Raw genomic sequence first — 18,416 nt, forward strand, 5'->3', positions numbered from 1 at the left:
CAAACCTTGAGTACCTCCTAAGCTAGTATCCTTTATTAAATCCTTCATAGAAGTGCTAAGTTTCATTGTTTGTGTTGGTTCAGCCTCTTCATTTCAAAAGACAATATCCAAAGGCCTACCTCAGGGAGCAGTCCTCAGTTGCCTCCTATTTGCCCTATATCTCTGGGACATGAACCTACCCCATTTGAATCTACAATATGCTGATGATCTGGTGCTATGGTCATCTGGCAACACCTTTCAGATAGCACAGTCAAATCTGCAAAAGTCACTTTTCCAGTTTGAAAAATTCTCTCAACATTCAGATTTACCCATTGCACCCACCAAATCAAAAATAATCCAATTTCACCGGAAGCGAAACCATGTTAATGCAAAACTAACTCTAAATAAAACAACTATTCCAGAAGATAATAACATTAATTACCTAGGTCTCATGCTTGACCAAAAACTTAATTTCCACCTCCACATTTCAAACACAATAAAAAAATGTTATAGAAAAGCAAATATACTAAAAAGACTTCTTTCCACACCCTGGGGTTGTAAGGAGAAAACCTTACTCCAGTTTTATAAATCACATATAAGACCCCATATTGACTATGGGCTCCTTGTCTATGGTGCATGTGCAAAGACCCAGATGCAAAAAATTGAAACAACACAAAATGATATAATACGTCTCATATTTGGTCTTAGGAAACCCACAAGCACCAAGTTTCTGCTTATGGAGAGTGGATTAACAACAATAAGGGAGATACGTAGCTTACTCTTGATAAAACATCTTGCAAAAATTAAATCAAATAGCTCACACACATTACATAATAGGTTAAGAAATCAAGCCATGTATAGAGGTATTGCAGATGAGTATGCCAATATTCAAAAGAAGTTCCCTGTACCAGCAAAGTCTATTGCACCTACTTTCCCCAATCCCCTCCATGGAATTGGTCATTTCCCATAATAAATACTGAATTTTCAAAATGGAATAAAGATTTAACCCCAATTGCTTTTGTCCAGAAAAAATTTGCAGAACTTAATACAATTACCTATAAAAATCACTTCCAAATATCTGTTGATGGGTCAAAAATGAATGAGAAGGTTGCAAGCGGTGTTTTCCTTCCTCACCTGAAAATTGCAATGGGCGAGAGATTATTTAATAATTTATCTATAATGTCTGATGAGTTAAATGCCATAATCATGGCATTAGAACACCTTAAGCAAAACCAATCTTTGATTGAAAATTCGAATAATATTATCATCTATTCCTACTCTTTATCAAGCCTTGAGTTGCTGGCCTCAGCTCCTCAATATAAGTTGGACATTGACTCTTATCATTGTCACAGTATTATTAATAGTCTTGCTTCAAGTGGCATAAAAACTTACTTTCAGTACATTCCTAGCCACTCTGGCATAAGTGGTAATCATCAGGTTGATGAAATAGCAAAAAATGCTATAAATATTGACCAGCCAAGTGGGAGACCAATCCTAATTAGAGACATTTACCGATGGAGGCTATCAGATATTAATTTTAATAAGATTGATCCTATACTTTCCCCCTTTCCCAATAAGTATCTTTCTAAAATTTATCATAGAATTCGTTCTGGAACAAATGGACTAAATTTCCTTGCATTATCATATAAGATTTCTAATTCAAGTGGTTCAATTCCCCTGTCCCCTCTTTGCAGGCATTGTAATATGAATAATGAAACAATTGACCATTGCCTATTTGAATGTAATATGCTGACGTCTGCACAACATACCTTGCTTTCTAAACTGTTAAAATACTTTAAACACCACAAAATCCCACTATCAGCCAAGAGCCTAGCCAATTATACCTGCACACAGAGCATAGAAATCGACATCTATCATCTTATATTTGAACTCCTAGAGTCGAAAGATCTGCTGAAAGATATCTGAATGTATATAAATATGAGGCAATCAAGCCAGTAGCTCTGTAGTCCACAGAGTGAAGCAAAAGGAAAAGGGCTAAATAGTTTTACTGAAAAGCCCGCTTGCTGTTAAATAGAAGAAGAATTGGTAGGCTGAACATTTTAACATTTTAAGAAATTTAAAATAAATTTTCTTGTGAAATTTATCTCAATTAATCAGCAGTTGTACCGAACCAATCCTGCTCAATTCATCCTCAGGGCTATACTGTGGTGCTTCTCCTCCCATAGTATAGTGCAGACGGTTTGATATCATTCTATTATTCCTTCTTGTTTTTGTTTAAAGCTTTTTCCAATAGGCAATGATTAGAAGTCCTCCAAAAAAAAAGTCCCCCCAGATCCCACCTCAAATAACAATGAAACTGATACCCATCTTGGCTGGTCAAGCTGACTATCTTAAAGTTCAAATGATAGCTCAAATTCTGAGAATAGGACAATGATAAGTGTAGGGGCTAATGTCACCATAAATGATGATAATGGATTTCAAGAGGTCCTTTCTAGAAGCTCTAAAAAAGGAAAAAAATCTCCCCAATCAAAAGAATTTCCCCTCTCCCTGCCCAAGATCCTCCCTCCCAAAACTTAGGGATTTACCTTAAAATTACTCCTATTACCCCCTTTGAAATAAAAAAAGATTACTGCAATAAGAGTTGCAATTTTCAAACTGCTAAAATCAATGTTCTCTCTTAATATTAACTGTGATGGATCTCTGCTAATATCTGTCCAAGATCAGAAATCAACAGACACAATAATTAACCTAAAATCCCTTCTGAATACCCCAATTAATGCATCTAAATGGAACCCAAAACAATCACCAACAAAAAAAGTAGTTTATAATGTTCCCCCAGAAATATCCATTCAGGAGTTAAAAGAAGGGCTTTCAAATAGGGCTGGCAACACAATCCCAGTTGAAGATGCTACCCAACTTGGCAAACCTAACTCTAATGTCCTAAAAACAAGTAGATCCTTCTTATTTACACTGAAGGAAAAAATTAATATCCTATAAAAATTATTCCTATTTGGGCAAATCAAACCACACAAGGAATACAAACCTAAGCCTATCCAGTGTCAGAAGTGTCTCAAACTGTGACACACAATAAACAAATGCAATGAAATTCTCTTAGAGTGTAGTAATTGTAAAGCATTCCATCATAAAGAGTTGACAACTTGCAACAACACTCATCCTACATGCATCAATTGCAAAGGCCCACATGAATCTACAAATAAATCACTATGCCCTGCATATAAGAAAAGAGCTCTAGCACTCCAAATAGCAACAGAGAAGGCCATCCCATACCCCTTTGCAGTAATGGAAGCAAATGCTGCCCAACAATACCAAATAAAGCCTATAATGAAACCAACCAAAACCCCCAAGTCAAACGCCCCCAATGCATCAAGTACCCCGCATAAAACACCATCTTCTAAGCCCCCTAGCTCACATCCCTATCCCAAGGACTCACCAAGTCAACATGCCTCTTTGTCCGGTGAAATGAGGTCAGCCTGGCCTCCCTCCCAAGAAGAAACGAACCAGAAACACTACCAGGAATTAATCCCTTAACTGACAAACAGGATGCACAACCAAACATGCAATCCCCAAATATATGCTTATTCATTCTAAACTGTAATGCATTTCAGGCCATGAACATACATAAACTACAGAAAACAAAAATCATTGCAAAATTGTCAAAAATCTAAATCCCTGATGATATGCTCATTCAAGCAAAAAATTATCTTGCTTTACTTTTAACAAAGCTGAACATTGATACACAGTCATATGAAAAATAAATCAACTACACAACACATATCAATACTCAAGTGGAATGTAAGATCACTCACAGAAAATAAGTTAAATGAACTAATATCTTTTATGAATAATAATTCTATTAATATTGCTTGCCTCCAGGAAACTCATTTAACCCAAAATCAACAAATTAAGTATCTGGTATATACTATCCTGAGAAAGGACAGATCATCAGAGAGAAAAGGAGGTGGGGTAGATTTATTAGTTAAAAATAATATAAAATTCTGTGGCATCAATTTTCCAGATTTTGCAAATGATGTTGATGCAATTGGTATCAGTGTTTGGCTGAATCATATAAAAACCTACACAATAAGCTTTTATAACCCTTATGGCCAAACTACAGATGCCATGGATTTCTTTAATCATATAAATAATTCTAATATGTTAAAAAATATCATTATTTGTGGAGATTTCAATGCCTACAGCCTTTTGTGGGGGAATAAACCAGCAAATAAAGCGGGTAAATTCATTGAGCTTATGACTTCACATAATAATGAATTAGCTGTTGCTACCCCTTTAAACATAAATACGTATTTCAACCCCAAAAGTGATAGATTCTTCACAATTGACCTATAAATTGTGTGATTAAACGTTTTCAATAAAATTTATATAAATAAAACTTATAGTGTATGTACTGACCACTTCGCTATAGTTTGCTCCCTATATGAACCTACTGAAACTCTTATCACATACCTCCAAATATATCAACACTAAAGCAAATAGGTCTATGTTCCAAAATAAGCTAAATGAGGAATTTACAAGTTTCACCCAAAATTCATGCATTTCAAACACAACAGTTGACACACATGCTGAAGTCTTGACATCTTTACTAATAAATACAGCTAATCATGCTATCCCCAGGACAACATCTAAGAAAACATTCCCTAAACACATTCCTAAAGCATGGTGGACAAATGAGTGCCTAAATAAATGGAGAGTAAACAAGGCAGCTAGGACGGAATTCTTAAGAAAACCATCACCTACTACTTATCTAAAAAAATTACAAGCGGAAGCTAATCTCAAAAGGAGTATAATAGATGCTAAATATAAATACTGGAATAATTTTGCAAATAATCTCTCCAGAGAAACACACGAGCCAATCATACATAAAGTCTTATGCCATTTCTGTCGGAAAAAGACTTCCCCCAACCCACTCCTCTATGACCTTATCTCTTTATGACAATGATAAGGAAAAAGCTAACCTATTTTCAACCCTTTTTGTTAATAAGTTAACATCAAATAATAAAAGCAAAATGTCCCCAATTCCTATGAACCCAAGTTACCAACCACGCCCAGGATCCGAGTATATAACTAGCCCATTTTCAATCTAGGAAATGAATAATGCAATGCATCATATTAGGACCAAAACTAGTGGCAGCTATGACAATATACACCCTACGTGGATAAAGAATCTCACCCCTTCATACAAACAAGAACTGCGAAATTGTTATAATCACGCTTGGGCATCTTCTGTGTTCCCTAATATTTGGAAATGTTCGTCCCTCCTACCAATCCCAAAGAAAAATAAACCCACAGATAACCCTGAGTCCTATAGGCCCATAATGATTACTCCTGTGATGGGGAAAATAATGGAGAAAATGATATACTCGTATCACAGACTCCTCTGGTTTGTTGAAAAAAATAATATGATCCTTCACACTCAAACTGGATTCAGAAAACACCATTCCTAAACAGATGCTTTGATTGTTCTAACAAGTGCAATAAATGAATCTTTTTCAAAAAATAATGTCCTAGTTGCAGCTTTCCTAGATTTTGAAGGGGCATATAACAATGTGAACCACCAAATCCTTTTAAACAAACTTGCAAACCTTGGAGTACCCCCTAAGCTAGTATCTTTTATTAAATCATTCATAGAAGTGCGAAGTTTCATCGTTTGTGTTGGTTCAGCCTCTTCACCCCAAAAGACAACAACTAAAGGGCTACCTCAGGGAGCAGTCCTCAGTTGCCTCCTGTTTGCCCTATATCTCTGGGACATGATCCTACCCCACACAAATCTACATTATGCTGACGATCTGGTGCTATGGTCATCTGGCAACACCTTTGAGATAGAACAGTCAAATCTACAAAAGTCACTTTTCCAATTTGTAAAAATTCTCTCAACATTCAGATTTACCCATTGCACCTACCAAGTCAAAAATAATCCAATTTCACCGAAAGCGAAACCATGTTAATGCAAAGCTAACTTTAAATATAACAAATATTCCAGAAGATAATCATATTAATTACCTAGGTCTCATGCTTGAGCAAAAACTTAATTTCCACCTCCACATTTCAAACACAATAAAAAAATGCTATAGAAAAACAAATATACTAAAAAGAATTCTTTCCACACCCTGGGGCTGTAAGGACAAAACCTTACTCCAGTTTTATAAATCACATATAAGACCCCATATTGACTATGGGCTCATCGTCTATGGTGCATGTGCAAAGACCCAGATGCAAAAAATTGAAACAACACAAAATGATATAATGCGTCTCATATTTGGTCTTAGGAAACCCACAAGCACCAAGTTTCTGCTTATGGAGAGTGGATTAACAACAATAAGGGAGAGACGTAGCTTTCTCCTGACAAAACATCTTACAAAAATTGAATCAAATAGCTCACACACACTACATAATTGGTCAAGAAATCCAGCCATGTATAGAGGCATTGCAGATGAGTATGCCAACATTCAGAAGAAGTTCCCCATACCAGCAAAGTCTATTGCACCTACTTTCCCCCAATCCCCTCCATGGAATTGGTCAATTCCGATAATAAATACTGACTTCTCAAAGTGGAATAAAGATTTAACCCCCATTGCTTTTGTCCAGAGAAAATTTGCAGAACTTAATACAATTACCTATAAAAATCACTTCAAAATATTTGTTGATGGGTCAAAAATGAATGAGAAGGTTGCAAGTGGTGCTTTCCTTCCTCACCTGAAAGTTGCAAAGGGCGAGAGATTATATAATAATTTATCCATGATGTCTGCTGAGTTAAATCCCATAATCATGGCATTAGAACACCTTGAGGAAAACCAACCTTTGATTGCAAATTCAAATAATATTATCATATATTCGGACTCTCTATCAAGCCTTGAGTTGCTGGCCTCAGCTTCTCAGTATAAGTTGGACATTGACACTTATCATTGTCTCAGTATTATAGATAATCTTGCTTCAAGTGGCATAAAAAAATTATTTTCAGTATATTCCTAGCCACTCTGGCATAAGTGGTAATCATCAGGTAGATGAAATAGCAAAAAATGCTATAAATATTGACCAGCCAAGTGGGAGACCAATCCCAATTAGAGATATTTACCGATGGAGGCTATCAGATATTAATTTTAATAAGATTAATCCTGTCCTTTCCCCCTTTCCCAATAAGTATCTTTCTAAAATTTATCATAGAATTTGTTCTGGAACAAATGGACTAAATTTTCTTGCATTCTCATTTAAGTATTCTAATTCAAGTGGTTCAATTCCCCTGTCCCCTCTTTGCAGGCATTGTAATATGAATAATGAAACAATTGACCATTGCCTATTTGAATGTAATATGCTGACGTCTGCACAACATACCTTGCTTTGTAAACTGTAAAAATGCTTCAAACACCACAAAATCTCACTATCAGCCAAGAGCCTAGCCAACTATACCTGCACACAAAGCACAGAAATTGATATCTATCATCTTATGGTTGAACTCATTTAGGTGAAAGATCTACCGAAAGATACCTGAAAAGATTTGATAAATATGAGACAACCAAGGCAGTAGCTCTGTAGCCCATAGAGCGAAGTCAAAAGAAAAGGGCTAAATAGTATCAACTGAATAGCCCGCCTGCTGTGAATTAGAAGAAGAAGAAGAATAAGTTTGGTAAATGTTTAGTAACGCAGCAACTCTATAAGAAAATTAAAATAAATTTTCTTGTGAATTATTATCGCTTCTAATCAGCAGTTATACCAAACCAATCCTGCTCAACTCATCCTCAGGGCTATACTGTGGTGTTCTCCTCCCCATAGTATAGTGCAGACGGTTTGATATCATTCTATTTTCCCGTCTTGCTTTAGTTTTGTTTTTTTTCTGTTTAAAGCTTTTTCCAATAGGCAATGTTTAGAAGTCCTCCAAAAAAAAAATGTCCCCCCAGATCCCAAATCAAATTCCAGTGAATGTGCCATAGTGAAAGATACCCATCTTGGCTGGTCAAGCACACTTTCTCAAAGTTCAAATGATAGCTCCAATTCGGAGAATAGGACAATGATAAGTGTAGGGGCTAATGTAACCATAAATGATGATAATGGGTTTCAAGAAGTCCTCTCTAGAAGCTCTAAAAAAAGAAAAAAAATATCCCCAGTCAAAAGCATTTCCCCTCTTTCTGCCCAAGATCCTCCCTCCAAAAACTTAGGAATTTACCTTAAAATTACTCCTTCTACCCCCTTTGAAATAAAAATGATCACTGCAATAAGAGTTGCAATTTTTAAATTGCTAAAATCAATGTTCTCTCTTAATATTAACCGTGATGGACGCAAATGATGTTGACGCAATTGGTATCAGTGTTTGGCTGAATAATTCAAAAACCTACATAATAAGCTTTTATAACCCTAATGGCCAAACTACAGATGCCAAGGATTTCTTTAATCATATAAATAATTCTAATATGTTAAAAAATATTACTATTTGTGGAGATTTCAATGCCCATAGCCTTTTGTGGGGGAACAAACCAGCAAATAAAGCTGGTAAATTCATTGAGCATATGACTTCAAATAATAATGAATTAGCTGTTGCTACTCCTCCAAACCTGAATACATATTTCAACCCCAAAAGTGGCAGATTCTCCACAATTGACCTACAAATTGTTTCATCAAATTTTTTGAATAAAATTTACATAAATAAAATTGATAGTCTATGTACTGACCACTTTGCATTAGTTTGCTCCCTAAATGAACCTGCTGAAACTATATCTCATATTTCCAAATATATCAACACTAAAGCAACTTGGTCTATGTTCCAAAATAAGCTAAATGATGAAATTACAAGTTTCACCCAAATTTCATGCATTTCAAACACAACAGTTGACACACATGCTGAAACGTTGACATCTTTACTAATAAATACAGCTAATCATGCTATCCTCAGGACAACACCTAAGAAAACTTTCCCTAAACAAATTCCTAAAGCATGGTGGACAAATGAGTGCCTAAATAAATGGAGAATAAAAAAGGCAGCTAGGAGAGCATTCATAAAAAAAACCATCACCTACTACATATTTAAAAAAATTACAAGCAGAATCTAATCAAAAAAGGACTAATAGATGCTAAATATAATTACTGGAATAATTTTGCAAATAATCTCTCCAGAGAAACACATGAGCCAATTATACACAAAGCTATAAGCCACATCTGTGGGGAAAAGACTTCCCCCAACCCACTCCTGTATGAGCTTATACATAATAATACCCATTATGACAATGATAATGAAAAAGCTAACCTATTTGCAACTCTTTTTGTTAATAAGCTAACATCAAATAATCAAAGCAAACTGTCCCCAGTTCCTATGAACCCAAGTTACCAACCACGCCCAGGATCCGAGTACATAACTAATCTATTTTCAATCCAGGAATTGAATAATGCAATACATCATATTAGAACCAAAACTAGCAGCAGCTATGACAATATACACCCTACATGGATAAAGAATCTCACACCTTCATACAAACAAGAACTGCTAAATTGTTATAATCACGCTTAGGCATCTTCTATGTTCCCCAGTGTATGGAAATTTTCGTCCCTCCTACCAATCCTAAGGAAAAATAAACCAAAAAATAACCATGTGTCTTATAGGCCCATAATGATTACTCCTGTGGTGGGGAAAATAATGCAGAAAATTATCTATCACAGACTCCTCTGGTTTGTTGGGAAAAATAATATGATCCCTCACGCTCAAACTGGATTCAGGAAACACCACTCCTCAACAGATGCTTTCATTTTACTAACAAATGCAATAAATGAATCTTTCTCAAAAAATAATGTCCTAGTTGCGGCTTTCCTAGATTTTGAAGGGGCATATGACAATGTGAACCACCAAATCCTTTTAAACAAACGTGCAAACCTTGGAGTACCCCCTAAGCTAGAATCTTTTATGAAATCCTTCATAGAAGTGCGAAGTTTCATTGTTTGTGTTGGTTCAGCCTCTTCACCCCAAAAGACAATAACCAAAGGCCTACCTCAGGGAGCAGTCCTCAGTTGCCTCCTATTTGCCCAATATCTCTGGGAAATGAACCTACCCCACACGAATCTACAATATGCTGATGATCTGGTGCTATGGTCATCTGGCAACACCTTTCAGATAGCACAGTCAAATCTTCAAAAGTCACTTTTCCAGTTTGAAAAATTCTCTCAACATTCAGATTTACCCATTGCACCCACTAAGTCAAAAATAATCCAATTTCACCGGAAGCGAAACCATGTTAATGCAAAACTAACTCTAAATAAAACAACTATTCCAGAAGATAATTATATTAATTACCTAGGTCTCATGCTTGACCAAAAACTTAATTTCCACCTCTACATTTCAAACTCAATAAAAAAATGCTATAGAAAAACAATTATACTAAAAAGACTTCTTTCCACACCCTGGGGGTGTAAGGAGAAAACCTTACTCCAGTTATATAAATCATATATAAGACCCCATATTGACTTTGGGCTCATCGTCTATGGTGCATGTGCAAAGACCCAGATGCAAAAAATTGAAACAACACAAAATGATATAATACGTCTCATATTTGGTCTTAGGAAACCCGAAAGCACCAAGTTTCTGCTTATGGAGAGTGGATTAACAACAATAAGGGAGAGACGTAGCTTTCTCTTGACAAAACATCTTACAAAAATTGAATCAAATAGCTCACACACACTACATAATTGTTCAAGAAATCCAGCTATGTATAGAGGCATTGCAGATGAGTACGCCAATATTCAGAAGAAGTTCCCCATACCAGCAAAGTCTATTGCACCTACTTTCCCCCAATCCCCCCCATGGAATTGGTCAAGTCCCATAATAAATACTGATTTCTCAAAGTGGAATAAAGATTTAACCCCCATTTCTTTTGTCCAGAAAAATTTTGCAGAACTTAATACTATTACCGATAAAAATCACTTCCAAATATTTGTTGATGGGTCAAAAATGAATGAGAAGGTTGCAAGTGGTGTTTTCCTTCCTCACCTGAAAATTGCAATGGGCAAGAGATTATATAATAATTTATCTATAATGTCTGCTGAGTTAAATGCCATAATCATGGCATTAGAACACCTTAAGGAAAACCAACCTTTGATTGCAAATTCAAATAATATTATCATATATTCTGACTCTCTATCAAGCCTTGAGTTGCTGGCCTCAGCTCCTCAATATAAGTTGGAGATTGACACTTATCATTGTCTCAGTATTATTGATAATCTTGCTTCAAGTGGCATAAAAACTTATTTTCAGTACATTCCTTGCCACTCTGGCATAAGTGGTAATCATCAGGTTGATGAAATAGCGAAAAATGCTATAAATATTAACCAGCCAAGTGGGAGACCAATCCCAAATAGAGATATTTACCGATGGAGGCTATCAGATATTAATTTTAATAAGATTAATCCTATCTTTTCCCCCTTTCCCAATAAGAATCTTTCAAAAATTTATCATAGAATTCGTTCTGGAACAAATGGACTAAATTTACTTGCATTCTCATATAAGTCTTCTAATTCAAGTGGTTCAATTCCCCTGTCCCCTCTTTGCAGGCATTGTAATATTAATAATGAAACAATTGACCATTGCCTATTTGAATGTAATATGCTGACGTCTGCAAAACATAACTTGCTTTGTAAACTGTTAAAATGCTTCAAACACCACAAAATCTCACTATCAGCCAAGAGCCTAGCCAACTATACCTGCACACAGAGCACAGAAATCAATATGAATCATCTTATATTTGAACTCCTTGAGTCAAAAGATCTACTGAAAGATATCTGACAATATCTAATAAATAAGAGAGGACCAAGCCAGTAGCTCTGTAGCCCACAGAGTGAAGCACAAAGAAAAGGGCTAAATAGTATTAACTGAAGAGCCCGCCTGCTGTGAATTAGAAGAAGAAGAAGAAGAATGCTAGCAATGCTGACACTCGTCGTCAGCAACAGCAACAGCAACCTTATAAGAAAATCGAAATATATTTTCTTGTGATTATTATCGCTTCTAATCAGCAGTTGTACCAAACCAATTCTGCTCAAGTCATCCTCAGGGCTATACTGTGGTGTTTATCCTCCCCATAGTATAGTGCAGACGGTTTGATATCATCGATTTTCCCTTCTTGTTTTTAGTTTTATTTTTGTGTTTTAAAGCTTTTTCCAATAGGCAATGATTAGAAGTGCTCCAAAAAAAAAGTCCCCCCAGATCCCAAATCAAATTCCAGTGAAAGTGTCATAGTGAAAGATACCCATCCTGGCTGGTCAAGCACCCTATCTCAAAGTTCTAATGATAGCTCCAATTCGGAGAATAGGACAATGATAAGTTTAGGGTCTAATGTAACCATAAAAGATGATAATGGGTTTCAAGAGGTCCTCTCTAGAAGTTCTAAAAAAAGGAAAAAAATCTCCCCAATTAAAAGCATTTCCCCTCTCCCTGCCCAAGATCCTCCCTACAAAAACTTAGGAATTTACCTTAAAATTACTCCCAATACCCCCTTTGAAATAAAATTGATCACTGCAATTAGAGTTGCAATTTTTAAATTGCTAAAATCAATGTTCTCTCTTAACATTAACCGTGATGGATCTCTTCTAATAGCTGTAGAAGATCAGAAATCAGCAGATACAATAATTAGCCTTAAATCCCTTCTGAATACCCCAATTATTGCATCTAATTGGAACCCAAAACAATCACCAACAAAAATAGTAGTTTATAATGTTCCCCCAGAGATATCTACTCAGGAGTTAAAAGAAGGCCTCTCAGATAGGGCTGGAAACACAATCCCAGTTGAGGATGTTACCCAACTTGGAAAACCTAACTCTAATGGCCTAAAAACTAGTAGATCTTTCTTATTCACACTAAAAGATAAAATTGATATCCCAGAAAAATTATTCCTATTTGGGCAAATCAAACCACACAAGGAATACAAACCTAAGCCTATTCAGTGTCAGAAGTGTTTCAAACTGGGAAACACGACAAACAAATGCAATGAAATTCTCCAAGAGTGTAGTAATTGTAAATCTTTCCATCCTAAAGAGCTGATAACTTGCAACAACACTCAGCCTACATGCATCAATTGCAAAGGCCCCCATGAATCTACAAATAAATCATTATGCCCTGCATACAAGAAAAGAGCTCTAGCACTCCAAATATCAACAGAGAAGGCCATCCCATACCCCTTTGCAGCAATGGAAGCAAATGCTGCCCAACAATACCAAATAAAGCCTGTAATGAAACCAACCAAAACCCCCAAGTCAAATGCCCCCAATGCATCAAGCACCCCGTATAAAACACCATCTTCTAAGCCCCCTAGCTCAAATCCCTATCAGAAGGAATCACCAAGCCAACAAGCCTCCTTTTCCGATGAGATGAGGCCAGCCTGACCCTCGCTCCCAAGAAGAAACAAACCAGAAACACTACCAGGAATCAATCCCTTAAGCAACAAACAGGATGCAAAACCAAAAATGTAGTCCCCTAATATATGCTTATTCAATCTAAACTGTAATGCAGTGCAGGCCATGAAGTTGCATCAACTACAGAAATCAAAAATTATTGCAGAATTGGCAAAAATATACATCACTGATGATATGCTCATTCAAGCAAAAAAAGATCTTGCTTTACTTTTAACAAAGCTGAATATTGATACACAGTCATATGAAGAATAAATCAACAACACAACATATATCAATACTCCAATGGAATGTAAGATCACTCACAGAAAATAAGCTAAATGAACTAATATCATTTATGAATAATAATTCCATTAATATTGCTTGCCTCCAGGAAACTCATTTAACCCAAAATCAACAAATTAAGTCTCTGGGATATACTATCATGAGAAAGGATAGATCTTCAGAGAGAAAAGGAGGTGGTGTAGCTTTATTAGTTAATAATAATATAAAATTTTGTGGCATCAAATTTCCAGATTTTGAAAATGATGTTGATGTAATTGGTATAAGTGTTTGGCTGAATAATTTAAAAACCTACATAATAAGCTTTTATAACCCTAATGGCCAAACTACAGATGCCAAGGATTTCTTTAATTATATAAATAATTCTAATATGTTAAAAAATATCATTATTTGTGGTGATTTCAATGCCCACAGCCTTTTGTGGGGGAATAAACCAGCAAATAAAGCTGGTAAATGTATTGAGCATATGACTTCAAATAAAAATGAATTAGCTGTTGCTACCCCTTCAAACCTGAATACATATTTCAACCCCAAAAGTGGCAAATTCTCCACAATTGACCTACAAATTGTGTCTTTAAATTTTTTGAACAAAATTTACATAAATAAAATTTATAGTCTATGTACAGACCACTTTTTTATAGTTTGCTCCCTAAATGAACCTGCTGAAACTTCATTTCATACCTCCAAATATATCAACACTAAAGCAAATTGGTCTATTTTCCAAAATAAGCTAAATGATGAAATTACAAGTTTCACCCAAAGTTCATGCATTTCTAACACAACAGTTGACACACATGCTGAAGCGTTGACATCTTTACTAATAAATACAGCTAAACATGCTATCCCCAGGACAACACCTAAGAAAACATTCCCTAAACAAATTCCTTAAGCATGGTGGACAAATGAGTGCCTAAATAAATGGAGGATAAAAAAGGCAGTTAGGACAGAATTCATTAAAAACCAACACCTACTACATATTTAAAAAAATTACAAGCAGAATCTAATCTAAAAAGGACTATAATAGATGCTAAATATAAATACTGGAATAATTTTGCAAATAATCTCTCCAGAGAAACGCATGAGCCAATTATACATAAAGTCATAAGCCACATATGTGGGAAAAAGACTTCTCCCAACCCACTCCTGTATGAGCTTATACATAATAATACCCATTATGAAAATGATAATGAAAAGGCTAACCTATTTGCAACTCTTTTTGTTAATAAGCCAACATCAAATAATCAAAGCAAACTGTCCACAATTCCTATGAATCCTAGTTACCAACCACGCCCAGGATCCGAGTACATAACTAATCAATTTTCAATCCAGGAATTGAATAATGCAATACATCATATTAGGTCCAAAACTAGCAGCAGCTATGACAATATACAGCCTACATGGATAAAGAATCTCACACCTTCATACAAACAAGAACTGCTAAATTGTTATAATCACGCTTGGGCATCTTCTAGGTTCCCCAATATATGGAAATGTTCGTCCCTCCTCCCAATCCTAAAGAAAAATAAACCAAAAGATAACCCTGAGTCTTATAGGCCCATAATGATTACACCTGTGATGGGGAAAATAATGGAGAAAATTATTTATCACAGACTCCTCTGGTTTGTTGAAAAAAATAATATGATCCCACACACTCAAACTGGATTCAGGAAATACCACTCCTCAACAGATGCTTTCATTTTGCTAACAAATGCAATAAATGAATCTTTCTCAAAAAATAATATCATAGTGGCAGCTTTCCTAGATTTTGAAGGAGCATATGACAATCTGAACCACCAAATCCTTTTAAATAAACTTGCAAACCTTGGAGTACCTCCTAAGCTAGTATCCTTTATTAAATCATTCATAGAAGTGCGAAGTTTCATTGTTTGTGTTGGTTCAGCCTCTTCACCCCAAAAGACAATATCCAAAGGCCTACCTCAGGGAGCAGTCCTCAGTTGTCTCCTATTTGCCCTATATCTCTGGGACATGAACCTACCCCACACGAATTTACAATATGCTGATGATCTGGTGCTATGGTCATCTGGCAACACCTTTCAGATAGCACAGTCAAATATGCAAAAGTCACTTTTCCAGTTTGAAAAATTCTCTCAACATTCAGATTTACCCATTGCACCCACCAAGTCAAAAATAATTCAATTTCACCGGAAGCGAAACCATGTTAATGCAAAACTAACTCTAAATAAAACAACTATTCAAGAAGATAATAATATTAATTACCTAGGTCTCATGCTTGACCAAAAACTTAATTTCCACCTCCACATTTCAAACACAATAAAAAAATGTTATAGAAAAGCAAATATACTAAAAAGACCTCTTTCCACACCCTGGGGTTGTAAGGAGAAAACCTTACTCCAGTTTTATAAATCACATATAAGACCCCATATTGACTATGGGCTCATTGTCTTTGGTACAAGTGCAGAAAACCAGAGGCAAAATATTGAAACAATACAAAATGATATAATATGTCTCATATTTGGTCTTGGGAAACACACAAGCACCAAGTTTCTGCTTATGGAGAGTGGATTAACAACAATAAGGGAGAGACGTAGCTTTCTCTTGATAAAACATCTTACAAAAATTGAATCAAATAGCTCACACACATTACATAATTGGTTAAGAAATCCAGCCATGTATAGAGGTATTGCAGATGAGTATGCCAATATTCTAAAAGAAGTTCCCTGTACCAGCAAAGTCTATTGCACCTACTTTCCCCCAATCCCCTCCATGGAATTGGTCATTTCCCATAATAAATACTGAATTTTCAAAATGGAATAAAGATTTAACCCCAATTGCTTTTGTCCAGAAAAAATTTGCAGAACATAATACAATTACCTATAAAAATCACTTCCAAATATTTGTTGAAGGGTCAAAAACGAATGAGAAGGTTGCAAGTGGTGATTTCCGTCCTCACCTGAAAATTGCAATGGGCGAGAGATTATTTAATAATTTATTTATAATGTTAGCTGAGTTAAATGCCATAATCATGGCATTAGAACACCTTAAGCAAAACCAATCTTTCATTGAAAATTTTGAATAATATTATCATCTATTCCGACTCTTTATCAAGCCTTGAGTTACTGGACTCAGCTCCTCAATATAAGTTGGACATTGACACTTATCATTGTCAAAGTATTATTGATAATCTTGCTTCAAGTGGCATAAAAACTTACTTTCAGTACATTCCTAGCCACTCTGGCATAAGTGGTAATCATCAGGTTGATGAAATAGCAAAAAATGCTATATATATTGACCGGCCAAGTGGGAGACCAATCCCAATTAGAGATATTTACCGATGGAGGCTATCAGATATTAATTGTAATAAGATCAATCCTATCCTTTCCCCCTTTCCCAATAAGTATCTTTCTAAAATTTATCATAGAATTCATTCTGGAACAAATGGACTAAATTTCCTTGCATTCTCATATAAGATTTCTAATTCAAGTGGTTCAATTCCCCTGTCCCCTCTTTGCAGGTATTGTAATATGAATAATGAAACAATTGACCATTGCCTATTTGAATGTAATATGCTGACGTCTGCACAACATACCTTGCTTTCTAAACTGTTAAAATACTTTAAACACCACAAAATCCCACTATCAGCCAAGAGCCTAGCCAACTATACCTGCACACAGAGCATAGAAATCGACATCTATCATCTTATATTTGAACTCCTAGAGTCGAAAGATCTGCTGAAAGGTATCTGAATATATATAATAAATATGAGGCAATCAAGCCAGTAGCTCTGTAGTCCACAGAGTGAAGCAAAAGGAAAAGGGCTAAATAGTTTTACTGAAAAGCCCGCTTGCTGTTAAATAGAAGAAGAAGACTACAGCATGGGGTAATGTTTATATTAACAGACTATTCAGGGGTTTTTCTACTTTCCTTATTCATATTATTGACGTATGAATAAAGTAAACATACCACTGAATATCTTTTTGTGCTCTTTCCAAATATAGCCTAATAATCATTTTTTCATAAACGAATTTTACCCCCCACCCCTAGCCTATATGGTAAGTATTTACCAAATCATATTATTGACTTACAAATAAAGTGAATATACTGCTTTATGCCTTTTTTATGCTCTTTTCAAATATAATAGTCATTTTTGTTGGTAATGAATTTTACCCCCGCCCCTATATATACCAATTCAGGGTATATATTAGCCTAGCACATTAGGAGGGGGGTGGCAAATTTTATTTCTGATGTAAATGGGAGGTAAGTTTAAACTATACCCCATCCCCCTAATGTGCAAATATATACCCTGATTTATGCTAGTATAGAGGGGTGGGGGTAAAATTCATTTCCAACAAAAATGATTATTATATTTAGAAAGAGCATAAAAAAGGCATTGAGTGGTACTTTATTTTAAGAAAGGTATTTATTAAAAAAGAAAAACACTATTCACCTTTTGCCTGCCAAGAAAGGCAATAAACTTGAAAGGGCAAGCAAGGTTATCACTCTCAGATAATTAAAACAACATTCATACCTTGCTACTCAACACACAAGAAACTCATCTGATGAAGGAATAAAGGAAGAAAAGAGGAAAAGACAAGAGGTAGATAAAAAAAACAGCAAAGTAAATTGGGGAAATACCTTAACTAGAATGACTAACTGGAGTGGGCTTGACACCAAATTCACTCATGAGATAAAAGAAACTTCTTTGCCCATGACTTGAAAGCCGGAAGACTAGGTACATTTTTCACACACTCGGGCAATATATTCCAAATATGGGGACCATAATGGCAAATCACAAAAGATGC

General features: G+C 35.5%; 2 protein-coding genes across 2 annotated transcripts in view; both read left to right on the forward strand.

The window, feature by feature from the left end:
- LOC148944481 (transmembrane protein 64) overlaps positions 1-18,416 on the forward strand; it is a 40,883-nt gene that overhangs the window by 16,571 nt on the left and 5,896 nt on the right. The window lies entirely within an intron of this gene.
- Positions 17,446-18,416, forward strand: part of LOC148944482 (uncharacterized) — a 98,907-nt gene continuing 97,936 nt past the window's right edge. The window contains exon 1 of the mRNA XM_089100269.1: positions 17,446-17,494. The gene's annotated coding sequence lies outside the window, so the exon portion shown is untranslated. The remainder of the gene's footprint in view (positions 17,495-18,416) is intronic.

Source organism: Artemia sp. Qi Xiang Cuo, chromosome 14 (genome assembly GCF_049724085.1).
Source record: "Artemia sp. Qi Xiang Cuo chromosome 14, ASM4972408v1, whole genome shotgun sequence".
Taxonomy (NCBI): domain Eukaryota; kingdom Metazoa; phylum Arthropoda; class Branchiopoda; order Anostraca; family Artemiidae; genus Artemia; species Artemia sp. Qi Xiang Cuo.